Source organism: Trifolium pratense, linkage group LG3, assembly GCF_020283565.1.
Source record: "Trifolium pratense cultivar HEN17-A07 linkage group LG3, ARS_RC_1.1, whole genome shotgun sequence".
Lineage (NCBI taxonomy): Eukaryota > Viridiplantae > Streptophyta > Magnoliopsida > Fabales > Fabaceae > Trifolium > Trifolium pratense.
In genome coordinates this window covers 19,193,475-19,206,406 of record NC_060061.1, presented here as the reverse complement: position 1 = coordinate 19,206,406, position 12,932 = coordinate 19,193,475, and the positions used below count along the sequence as shown (strand labels likewise).

Genomic DNA, 12,932 nt, shown 5'->3' with positions numbered 1-12,932 from the left:
CCTAATTCTATGAAAAGTTAACTCGATTATGGTCATTTTTGCACCAATTTGATGAATTATTGATCAAAATTGAGTTATGTACGAAGCTTAGAAGTTGAGGCTCAGAAGTAGATTTTGTGCAAAATTCTAGGGGGGGGGCAAAATCCAAAAAACTTTAAAATAGGAGGGGATTCAGGATTTTAAAATGGGGGGGGTAAAATTCCAGATTTTAAAATAGAAAAATAAAATTTCAATTTATTCAAAATAGAGGGGTAAAACTGCATTTAAACAAAAAAAATGACAAATAGATCAATTATTTTTCTCTTAAAAAAATGACAAATAGATCAATTTTTGTTTTACAAACAGAAATTCATATCATTTCATTATATAATAAACTTTCAATACAATGAGGTATCAATTCAAAGAGATAGCGACTATACCAAGAAATGACCACCCTAGCAGGTGTGTGAGCAACCATATTCGTTTGTCGCTTAATAGACTTCACACCTCAAAGTCTGAATGTAAAGACAAGATACATTTAGGGCCTGTTTGTTTCATCTTTAAAAGAATGGAATTTTTCTTTGTATTTTTAAAAATAGATTTTCTAAAATCGTTTTTCAAAATATTACAAGTTTTTTTATATTCGTTTTTTTCTAAATTGAAACACTAATTTTGACATCATATAACATAAACACACATTATTGAAGGACAAAACATAGTCAAAATTACAATTTTTTCAAAAAATTATATTTCAAAATTGATTTTTATGAAGGCTTTGACTAACATGCACAAGTGTACCATATGGTGCATGGTGCACAAGTCACCGATTCCATTATAACGAATACGAATTTTATAAAATCCACCGTTGGATTGAAAGTTTATATCATATAAATCATCCATAATTTTTTTTGAAAAAATTAAAAATCATTTGATATGTTAATGCGACTCATAAAAAGTAACGGTATTTAATAAAAATTCATAAACCGTTAATTTTGACGAGTCTCAATAACATAACAAATGATTTTAAATTTTTTCATAAAAAAACATAGATGATCTATATATTATAAACTTTCAATCCAACGATGGATTTTGTAAAATTCGTATTCGTTATAATGAAATCGGCGACTTGTACACCATTAACTATACCATGTACTTGTTCATGGTAGAACATGCCTTTTATGAAAATCTATTTAAAATAACTTCAAAATTAAGTGATTTTTCAAAATTTTGATATCCAAAAAAGTTTCAATAAAATAATCAAATTCCTATAATAACATTTTAAGAATAACTATTTAAACCAAATTTTCATTTGAAGCTTTTATAAAAAGTTTCTTTGTATTTTTTTTTACACAAAATCATATAACACTATAAGAATCTATTTTAAGAAAATCTTTAACAAACAGGCCCTTAATCTTAGATACAATAGAGGTATATTCAGACACACAGGAATTTATAAAACGGGGGGCCAAAAAATGTAATACTTCCTCGGTCTTTAATTTTTTTTGTCTTTTAACCTTTGAGCACACATGTTAAAAAAAATTACATTACAAGGTTAGAATTTTTTTTTACCCTTAATTTATTTGACGCGTACTTTTAATTTTTATAAGTATACAAATTAAAGAAAAAGTTCTTAGTTAGATTGTTTGAGAGAACCTGAACTTAGATCATGTGTGTAAGACAATTTTTAGTTAATTTTTACTTACTTTTTGACTGAACTTCAAATTACTAGAATCTCAAAATAGTTAACAACCAAAAATCAATTAAACTAAAATATATTATTGATTATTGATTATTATACACACAAAGTTGAACATATTTAATTTAATTCTATCACTAAACAGAACAATTGCAAGCTTGGAATCATAGTTGTATATTATTAGTAGTATTATATATCATTATCATTATGAAGTATATGATAACAAGAGTAACGGAGGGGCCCAAGCCCCTGCTTGCCCCTCTGTAAATCCGTCCCTCTACAAACGAGATATCCAAACTTCAACTCACTGAAAAACATACATGTATCCCAATTATCCAAGAGAGAGATGTACATGTACTACATAACCATAGATATACTAAAATCAACATTGCCATAATACACTATTCAGAATAAGTACATTCATAGTTCTATCCCCCAGTACACTAAACCAAAAACACGTCCATGATAATCTCCACCACATCTTTCACGGTACATATCCCCTTGTGAAATCCAAATGGAACTCATGAAAGAAACAATAGAACTAGATCCTCAAAAAAAAAAAAACAAAGAAGCGTGAAGAATTCATTGAAGAGTAGCGTTCACCAAATGAAAGCACAAAAACAGCAGACTATAGCAGATTCTTGTGCTCCATTAGGTTCACCCTATACCAAGTTATTGCTCCAAAATCCAGAAACAAATACACAAATAAAAAAATTACCAGTTTAACGGGAAATATGAGAACTTGTGCCTGCTGCAGATTTATTGGCTACCTAGATCCCCACAGATAGGCATGGCAATAAAACCCATACCCGTGGGTACCCGCCCAAATCCTACCCGTTTTGACGGGGAAAACCCGAGTTGACTGGGTTTGGGTTTTCCCCGATTTCAAAAGATGGATTGGGGCGGGTAATGGGTACATTGATACCCACCCCGAACCCGCCCCGCTTATACTAAAATTATATTTTACATATTTTACATTAGAAACCCTTCAACAATCTCTTAAATTACATTCATATGTTTATATTTATTTTTAATTTGAGTATTAAACAAATCATTTTCTCTATTTTTTTCTTTATTTAAAAAAATATTGTTGAAACAAAATAATTTTGGACATTTAACTTCTTTTTTTGATAAAAAAATACTAAAATACAATTCAAAATTCAAATTCATGTGAAAAGATACGTAACGGGGATACCCGAACCCCGACGGGGATACCCGATCCTCGTTGGGTATGGGTTTGGGGTTATACATTTTATCCCCGCTCAAAATTGGGATGGGTTTGGGAAAACCCGAACTTTTATGGGTTTGGGTTTGGGGAGGGCAATATCCGTCCCCGCCCCGCCCCATTGCCATGCCTACCCACAGAAAACTCAAAAGTAGATGTTGAGTATTTAAATGTCGACTGAAATGTAAAGAGTCTTCCTACTTTAGAGTATCAAAAGCAGATGATGTGTGACATGATTTTGGTTTCCTCCTAATATAGAGGCGTCTCGGGCCTCTGTAATGAAAAAGATATATTTTTAGAGTATCATCGTCATTTAAATCACAAGTAATAATAGAAACCAGTAAAAGTAGATTATAGAAAACCTCTCCCAACGAACAAATCATTAGAACAAACAACACCTACGATGTAACCAAGTCGTCCAAAATTCTTCATCTTGGGAAGGGCAAAGAATTAATTCAAAATCGTGTACTCAGGTTCTGGAGACTGAAACACACAAACATCAACACCAGAAGAAACACAAACTTTAACACCAGTTAGTACACAATCTAAGAACAATTATTCGAAAACAAATACATATGCATATAGAAAATATGACCAATTATATCCCAATGATGAATATTGATAATCTTGCCTAAACTTTCAGAGAAGAATCGAGAAGCATGAATGCCGAAATGTTCAAATTTAAGTTCAGAGAAAAAGAGATCACAGAGGCACTCATCTCCAAGAACAATAAGAAAAGCAAACTACAAGAACAGAAGCAATAGCAACCAAAATACCAAATAATCAATCAGAAAAGAATAATACAGAAAATGAAGATCAAACAAAAGGAATATAGAACAAGACGAAATATTGAAAACAAAAACAATTTAATAAAGATCACCAAATCAAAACGCTAAGCTCCATGCTAGAAGAAAGTTATTAATTTGAAAATGCACAAAACTAAGTAAAAATAGTAAAGAAGGACTCATATTGAAGAAACGCACAAAACTATTGTATATGGAACCGCTTTCCGTTCTTGTCCATTGCGTCAAGTCATTATAGACATTGGATGGATAAACGCATCTCTCAATTATGAAACGAAGAATTATATCAAAAAATTATACAAAACAAAACCTTGATGAATAAACGAAGAGAGAAGTTTGATGGTGTGAAATTCTAAGAGAAACATATCAATACGTAAATCAAAATCATATCATCCACTCCTGCAACATAAAGAATAAATAACAAATCATGAAAAATATACTCTCAGAACCAATAAACATTGAAACAAAAAGAATTTACTAGAGATCACCAAATGAAAATCTAGGCTCCATGCTATGAAGAAGTCGCGCGCTGCAGAAAAACATTTTCACCGTTCACTTCATATGTCTTTGCCATAAACGCAAAGAAATAAAATTGATAAAGAATGAGTCGTTGAAGAAAATTGACTTATCTGGAACCTTCTCTGTTCTTATGCATTTAAGAAAGAATCGCGAAATGTTCTACATATATCCAAAGACTTTAACTCACTGCAAAATGGATAAACACAACTCAATTATCTAATGAAGAACTATATCCAAAAGCTAGGCAAACAATTCTTTATAACCAATCCATAAAAGAATAGTCAAGAGAATGAAAAAGTGGCAAATGGTCAACTGAACAATAAAGTTCCAAACCAATCATTTCCTTAATAATGGCAAGAAAATAGAAATAAATAATTATAACAAAGAAAGTGGCAAATCAACAGGACAAAAAAGTACCAAACCAAGCGGATATTTGTTTCAACACTATCCCAAAACAAATACGCAGAAGTAAGTAAAAAAATTGTTTCATCCGAAGGCTGAACATAAAGTATGTGAACCTCTCTTCCACACAGAAAACTCAAAGGAATAGCAGAAGTAGATGTTGAGTATCAAACATAGCTGAAACATGAAGTCGTAAAACAGATGACCAAATTATTATTATTTTTAATTCACCATTTACACTCTTTTAATTCACCATCTGGACATTTTGAGAGTGTAAATGGTGAATTAAACCAACACTGCACATTTGGAAGAATAACCTCTGCCAGTACCACAGTTGCACATTCATAGCTTTATCTCTCATGAAACATCCAAGTGAACTTAAATGAGGAAATTGGAAAGAATCTATAATACAAATAGAAAGAGTAATACTCAAATAAAAGTAACTTATAATCCAGTAAAGGTCATCAAATTAAACTAAGTTTTTTTTTTTTTTTTATAAGCAAATTAAACTAAGGCTTGATTACATAGAACTACCTTTATTCAACACACAATCTGCCTAAAACAGGTTCATATAATTCAATACACATGCTGCGATCATAGCCTGAAAAATTGATACCAAAAAATTCAATGAACAAAGGTTTTTACCTGGAGCCAATGATTGTGAATGAAGTATCACAAAACTCACATGTCCAAGAAACCCAGGCACCGCATCCTTTATTTGTTTTTTTCTTTAAAAAAAGCCATCTTATTCAAGATATAATTACTGCACTGTATAATTTGGATGCAATGACTTAGGATGATTATGTTGGTAAAGAATGACAGATTTTCACGAATTCAACTTTCAACCTTTCCTTCCCTTTCAAAAGAGTTTTATGGATAAGCCACAACTAATTGAAGGTACAATAAACTCTGAGGCTGAAACCAACAAAGATGGAAAACAACTTGATTAGGTTTAAGAAATCAAGAAAAGAAAAATTCAGAAGCAAAAACCAAAACCACCAACGATATAGAATACAATCATGGGAAAGATAGAATTCAATAGAGATAAATTAATCAAATCTCGAGGAGCTATGCTATGAAGAACTACCACACTGCAGACAAAACTGGTTCTTGAAGAAGTCTACAACACAGCAGAAAATAGGTTTCATAATACATGCGATCAAACCAATGAAAAAATAATAATGGAGAACAACTATTAGAAAAATCTGGATTTATCTAGAGTTGTTTGCTGTTCTCTACCCATCATATTAGTATGGAAAATTCCTGATAAAATCACAAAAATAAACATCGCCACATAACACCATCTCAAAGACAACGACTTTCATGAACAAGTACAGTTAAGGGGGAACATAACCCATTTTATAGCGAGGCCCATCGTCGCAACTTTCAATCCCACAGTACATTCATAGGCTATCTCCCTATAAGTCCAAAGTAGAGTGTGCTTTCACAGTCCATGTCCTTGATAATCTCCACCACAGCTTCACACAATCCATATTCCCCCTGACACCAACATGAAACCAACGCGAAAACTAGATCCACTTAAAAGACAAAGAACCATGCAATATTTATAGTCAAGTAGAGATCGCCAAATGAAAGCATAACAACAATGAGAACATATGTCACAACCAAATGGAAATTCTGGTCCTCCATGATAAATGATACCAAATTTAAGCTTCCCACCTATACCAGACCGATCAAGTAAAACGCGCCAAAGCAGCTTAATTAAAATTAAGTCCAGATTCCTCATTCAAGGGGAGTGTGAAAAGATATACTTTAGAATCTTGTATGCTTCATTTCTCACGTTCCTCTTGCAGAACACAAAATCACCAAGACTAGCAAGATGCAGAAAATACTACGTAAAAACATGAAAGATCCCAAAGCTGAATTGAATGGAAAGTATGTTAAAAAAACTAAATTCAAGAGACAGAAACATGAAGAATTCATAGTCAAAATAAAAATCACCAAATGCTTCAAAATACAACAATGCGAATATATGCCACAGTTAATTGCAGAGCTCCATGTGAAATGACAATTTTTTAGGCTTCCTCGTTGTGACAGACCGATTTGAGAGAGAGAAGATTCATATATCACAGTGGACAAGAATAGCCTAAAGAATCATAACAAAGGAAGTGGTAAATTAACAGAACAAGAGACCAACATAGTGTGGCACAAGTGGTAGATACAAAAAGAAAATAAGAAATCCAACACTAGCAGACACACCATCAAAAGACAAACAGATATGCAAAAATTACTGTTTTAACCTCTACTTGCCTGCCACAGGCCAAATTACCGATTTTATCTTGCCATATGCCATACCAGATAAGTCCTCGAGCCAGCCACTGTAACAATGACGATATCATTTTAGGAGTACACATCATAAATACAAAATAACAACGAAAATAACACTAGAAGAATATTATCTCTATATGTTCAAATCATCATAACAAACACCTAACCAAGTTGACCAAAACTCCTCATCCTTGGGAAGGGAAGAGTTACTCCGGAAGCTTGTATGCAAAACCACAGAGTAAAACTGATGTTCCGGATAGAAACACAGAAAAACTTCAACACTAGAAGAAATGCAAAACCAAAGGGATGTGATAACCTCTCTCTAAGCTTTCACAATGGAATCAAGAAGCAGGGATGCTGAAACGGACATAATGAAATGTAAATAATTCATATTCCAAGAGAAACCCAAATTAAAGCCTAGCAAATATATAACCAGGCCATCAGAAATAATGATTCACAGAAGGTAAGTAGTACTAAGCGGCAAAGAAACTCATCTCTAATGTTCTACATTCCAGGTAGCTAATTGAAAGGTGTAGGTTGATTGCGAAAGATGAAGACTTTTGTAACACACCAAACCCATGTAAAACTTGCTCTGCCAATACCACATGATACACTAACAGAACAATTACGCCGTGGAAAATAGGTTGTAGAAAAATAAACAAGAAGAATAGTAGCATAATTCTTCAAACCAAGTTGCAGATCAGCGTTACAAAGAGAGGACCACCAAGTTATCCCAACTCCTCAAGAATCATGTAAACTTTTGCACTGTCAGAATTTAGATCAAAAAGCCAAATGTAGATCAAAGAAATAAATCTACTAGACAATATAGAAATGAAAATAATTCACAACCCAAGTGCATGATGGCAAAATAAACATGAGGCTTGATACTACTTAGAATGTTATTGTTTCAAAACACACTACACTGCAGAAAACAACGTCATATTTCAATTCACATGTATGGCGGTCAAAGCCAGAACCAAATCAAACGACCAGAAAAAAATAAGATTACAAAACATGAGGATCAAAAGACCAGAAAAATTACAAAACATGAAGCTCAAACAAAAGAAAGATAGAACCAAAACCAGAAGAAAAGACCAATTATATCCCACACTTCCACAACAATGTGAACCTGTCTGCCACAGGTTCCACAACAAACTACATATTTCTGACACGATTTTGGCTTCCTCCTAAAACATAGGAGTCCCAGGCCACCGTAATGAAAACATTATCTTTATAGGATCATCATCATCAACATCATCATCATTAAAAACTAGCAAAAGATTATGTTGTCACCAACGGACAAATCATCAGAGCAAACAACACCTATGACGTAACCAAAATTGTCCAAAATTTGTCATCTGGGAAGGGAAAAGAGTTATTCCAGAATCTTGTACCTTATGATAGAGTAGTACTCAAGTTCTGGATACTGAAACACACAGCTTCAACACCAGCTTGCACGCGATCAAAGAACTATCATTTGGGAACAAATACATATAAGTAAAAAGACCAATTATATCCGAAGAATGAATGAGAGAAGCATGCATGCAGAAGTAGTACAAAGCACAGAGGCAGTTGAAAATCATCAGATTGCCAGATTAAGCTCAGCCACAATTGAAAATATATATCACATCCAGCAAAACATGAGGTTCATGTGCACTTATTAATTATTTCACAGGACACGAGTACAACGTAATCATCATAATCAAGTGCATTCAAGGAAAATTGGCCAAAGCAAAAACATTCACAGGCTCTCTCCCCTGTAGAACCAAAGCAAGAACATGTCCTTGATAATCTCTGCCACAGAAACTGATAAAGGACTCAAGTAAACTACATCCTCAAACAGATAGCATGAAGAGAGCCAGTTGCAGATTCTGGTCATCATCATAGATCACAACTAATAGTATAAACAAGCAAAAGAAGACTAGAGAAAATCTCTCCAAACAAAGATAAGTTGTCACCAAAGAACAAATCATCAGAGCAAACAACACATATGACATAACCAAAATTGTCCAAAATTTCTCATCTGGGAAGGGAAAAGAGTTGTTCCAGAATCTTGTACCTTATGATAGAGTAGCACCGACGTTCTAGATACTGAAACACAACTTCCACACTAGATGACACACGAAAACTCCAACACCAGCTCGCACATATGAGAGAAAGCCCTATTATATCCCAAGAATGAATGAGAGAAGCAAGGATGCAGAAGTAGTACAAAGCGCAGAGGCAGTTGAAAATCATCAGATTGTTAGATTAACCTCAGCCACAGTTGAAACTATATACCACATCTAGTAAAACATGATGGTTCATGTGTACTTGTTAATTATTTCACAGGACACGGGTAGTACAAAGCGCAGAGGAACTATCTCCATTTTCAGCACAACAAAATTAACAAGGTGCAGTGTGATTGACACTTCTGGGACTGTGAACACCAGGTGATACATACATGCACAACAAAATTATTGTTACAATTAGTTGTAGAATAAACCAAGAAAATAGAAAGAAAAGTAGTATAATACTCCAAACCAAGTCGTTGATCAGAAGGTCATAATTACAAAGAGAGTCCCACAGAACTGTCCTAATTTCTCCAGACTACATGTTAAAAACGAGGCGTGCTGCCCAAACTAGTAACACATCAAAAAATAAAATTCACATCAGAAGTCTAGCATGCTGCAAAAAAAAAAAAAATTAAAAGCAAAACACTGATGATATGTACATGCTCTAAGGAAGAATAATATTTGACACAAAAGATGAACTAGAAAATAAGTCGACGAAAAACCTAACAAACTCAATAATAGTTTGAAACCAACAACAACCAAATAAAACCTCAGAAGCAGGAAGCCAAAATAATAAACCATGCCGTAGTAGAAATGACCAAATTTAAGCCTTTTACAGCTGGAACTATTCGACACACCTAATGTAATAGTAGCATAATTCTTCAAATCAATGTGGATCAGCAGTACAAAGAGAGGCCCACCAAGTCGATTTAAGGAAAATTGACCAAAGCAAAAACATTCACAGGCTCTCTCCCTTGTAACACCAAAGCAAGAATATGTCCTTGATAATCTCTGCCATAGAAATGGACAAAGGAGTCAAGTAAACTACATCCTCAAACAGAAAACATGAAGAGAGACATTTGCAGATTCTGGTCATCATCACAGATCACAACTAACAGTAAAAACAAGCAAAAGAAGGCTAGAGAAAATCTCTCCGAACAAAGTTAAGTTGTCACCAACGAACAAATCATCACAGCAAACAACACATATGACGTAACCAAAATTGTCCAAAATTTTTCAACTAGGAAGGGAAAAGAGTTATTCCAGAATCTTGTACCTTATGACAGAGTACTACTCAGGTTCTGGATACTGAAATAAACAGCTTCAACACCAGCTTGCACGCAATCAAAGAACTATCATTTGGGAACAAATACATAGAAGTAAGAAAAAGACCAATTATATCCCAAGAAAGAATGAGAGAAGCATGCATGCAGAAGTAGTACAAAGCGCAGAGGCAGTTAAAAATCATCAGATTGCCAGATTAAGCTCAGCCACAATTGAAAATATATACTACATCCAGCAAAACATGAGGTTCATGTGTACTTATTAATTATTTCACAAGATACTAGTACAAAGGGGAAGAGGCACTCGTCTCCATTTTCAGCACAACAAAATTGACAAGGTGAAGTGTGATTGAGACTTCTGGGACTGTGAACACCAGGTGATACATACATGTACAACAAAACTACTTTGACAAATAAAAGAAAGAAAAGTATCCTAATTCTCCATACAAAATCGCTGATGAGAAGGTCATAAACCACACTACAATGCAATATGCAACAAACATGTACATGTTGCACCAAATATTAAACATGAAGATCATCCAAAATATAGAACCAGAAGCCCGCTGCAAAATGGATGAATGAATATCTAAATATCATACAAAATAATGAACCAGAAACAATTTGGAAGAGCAATCAATTAAAATCCAAACAACTCTTCAATAGCTGCAGATCATCATTAAAATAAGAACAACAAACTTCAAGATCGAAACCAAGGTAACCGCGAAAAAATAGTGAGAAAACAAAACATAAAAGATCAAACAAGAGGAACATACAAGCCGAAGGAATTGTACATCTCCTGCAAAACCAAAGAGAAAAATAACAGATCAACAAATATATGCTCTCAACAACAATGAAATACTGAAACTAAAGGAATTTACTAGAGATGGTCAAAATAGGAATCAGCAGATCAACATAACAAAAAAGTGTCAAACCAAACTGTCCAGAATTCTTCATCTTAAGCGAATGCTTCACACTATTGTTCCTAAAGCACAAATTAATATGAGAACCTCTGCCTGCCTCAGGTTCCACGGGCATGCAGAGGTTATCTCCCCTGTTTCACACAAAACAGAAAACTTAACGAAACTGACAAAAGTAGATGCTGAGTATCAAACATTGACTGAAATGTAAAGAGTCTTAGAAAAGATAAGCAAATGATGTGTGACACAATCCTGGCTTCCTCCAAACAAAGAGGAGTCTCGGACCACTGTAACCAAATGGATATCTTTTTAGGAGTGTCAAAAAAAAAAAGGCAAAGAAAATCAATTGTAGAAATCTAACCTGGATTTCCAAGATTGATTGGACCGGTGTCCGATCCTCCCATGCGACGGATAAGACCATCAACCTAAAGGGTGTCAGAATACACAAAATCAGCATACCACTGGTAATTCAATGGGAAAAAAAACAAAGATTCAATGGGTCATATTACCTGGTCAGAGACATAACAGAAACCTACGAGTTTGCGTTCCAAGAGATTGGACCGTCAAGGATTCACCACTAAAACACAACAAAAATGGTTGCATCAGAAAAGAAGGATATTAAACTGGTAGGCATTAATATAGAAATGGGAAGAAGCGAGAAGAAAATGTAAGTTTTATTACCGCAGTGCTTGAGCAATGAAGTTGCTGACAACACACAGGGTATATACCTACAGAGAAAATGTAAGAGTTCCATCATCAATATTCATGCGCGGCCCATATGTGTTGAAGATTCTCGCAACACGAATTTTTATGTTGGAAAAAATATTAGTTTCTTCAATCACAAAACAAAACTTCCACAGGATATATACCTACAGAGAATGAGAGGAAATTAATGTGAACAGAAAACCATGAATTACGAACTCCTGTTACAAACAAAATTGAGTGCTTAGTTAAGGTACATCTTGTCATGAAAACAGCACAATCAAACAAGCCATTTATATTATTATTCACAAATTAAAAAAGAAAGGTCTTCAAGGTTTATCTAGTACAAATATCTTTCAAAAGCATAGCAACATATACAATTTCATATAGAATGAGATAAAGCGCATACCAATAGGGTTAAGCACATTCCAATAGGGTTTATCTTAGTTTTCAGTTTGAGGATGCTCAAGAGGATCCCCATATACCTCCGAAGTTGATGTAAGCAAAATTCTGTCAATAAAATAAGAACTAAGATTCCACGCCAAGAAAAACAAAACTAAGACCAGCTGATGGCAGAAGCTGAAATCATAAATCTTATTCCCAAAGAAAAATTCCTAATCTTGCTCCAACTCGTTTTGCAAGCCCAAGCATGTTCAGACTTCAGAGTGCCAATCACATATGTCTTTATTGTCTGTAAATTTATTATTAACACATTAGATAATCTCTCAAGGAGCAGTATGAAAAAGATATCTTTCAATCAGCGATGCAGCAGATATATTCGTTGATGCAGATTGTAGCATTATGCATGTGGGTTCTATGCACTTTTATATGAAGCAACCAATTTTAGTGACTGTGCAATGAATGGATGTTAAAAGTAAACTCTTCGATTGTTATACAACTATATGAACTACTTGCTAAATAAATGGTATGATTAAACACAAAATAAGACAAGATCATACGTTCACAGGATTATATTTGAAGAAAATAGGAGGTGCGGGGCACACACGATGGTAAATCTGATCCACCTCAATCATCAAAGGTTCAGTGGCATCTACAAAGGAAT

At 34.0% G+C, this 12,932-nt stretch overlaps 1 pseudogene; it reads right to left on the bottom strand.

Moving 5' to 3' along the window:
• Positions 1–11,523: 11,523 nt before the first annotated feature.
• LOC123918575 lies at positions 11,524–12,554 on the bottom strand (annotated as a pseudogene).
• Positions 12,555–12,932: the final 378 nt, after the last annotated feature.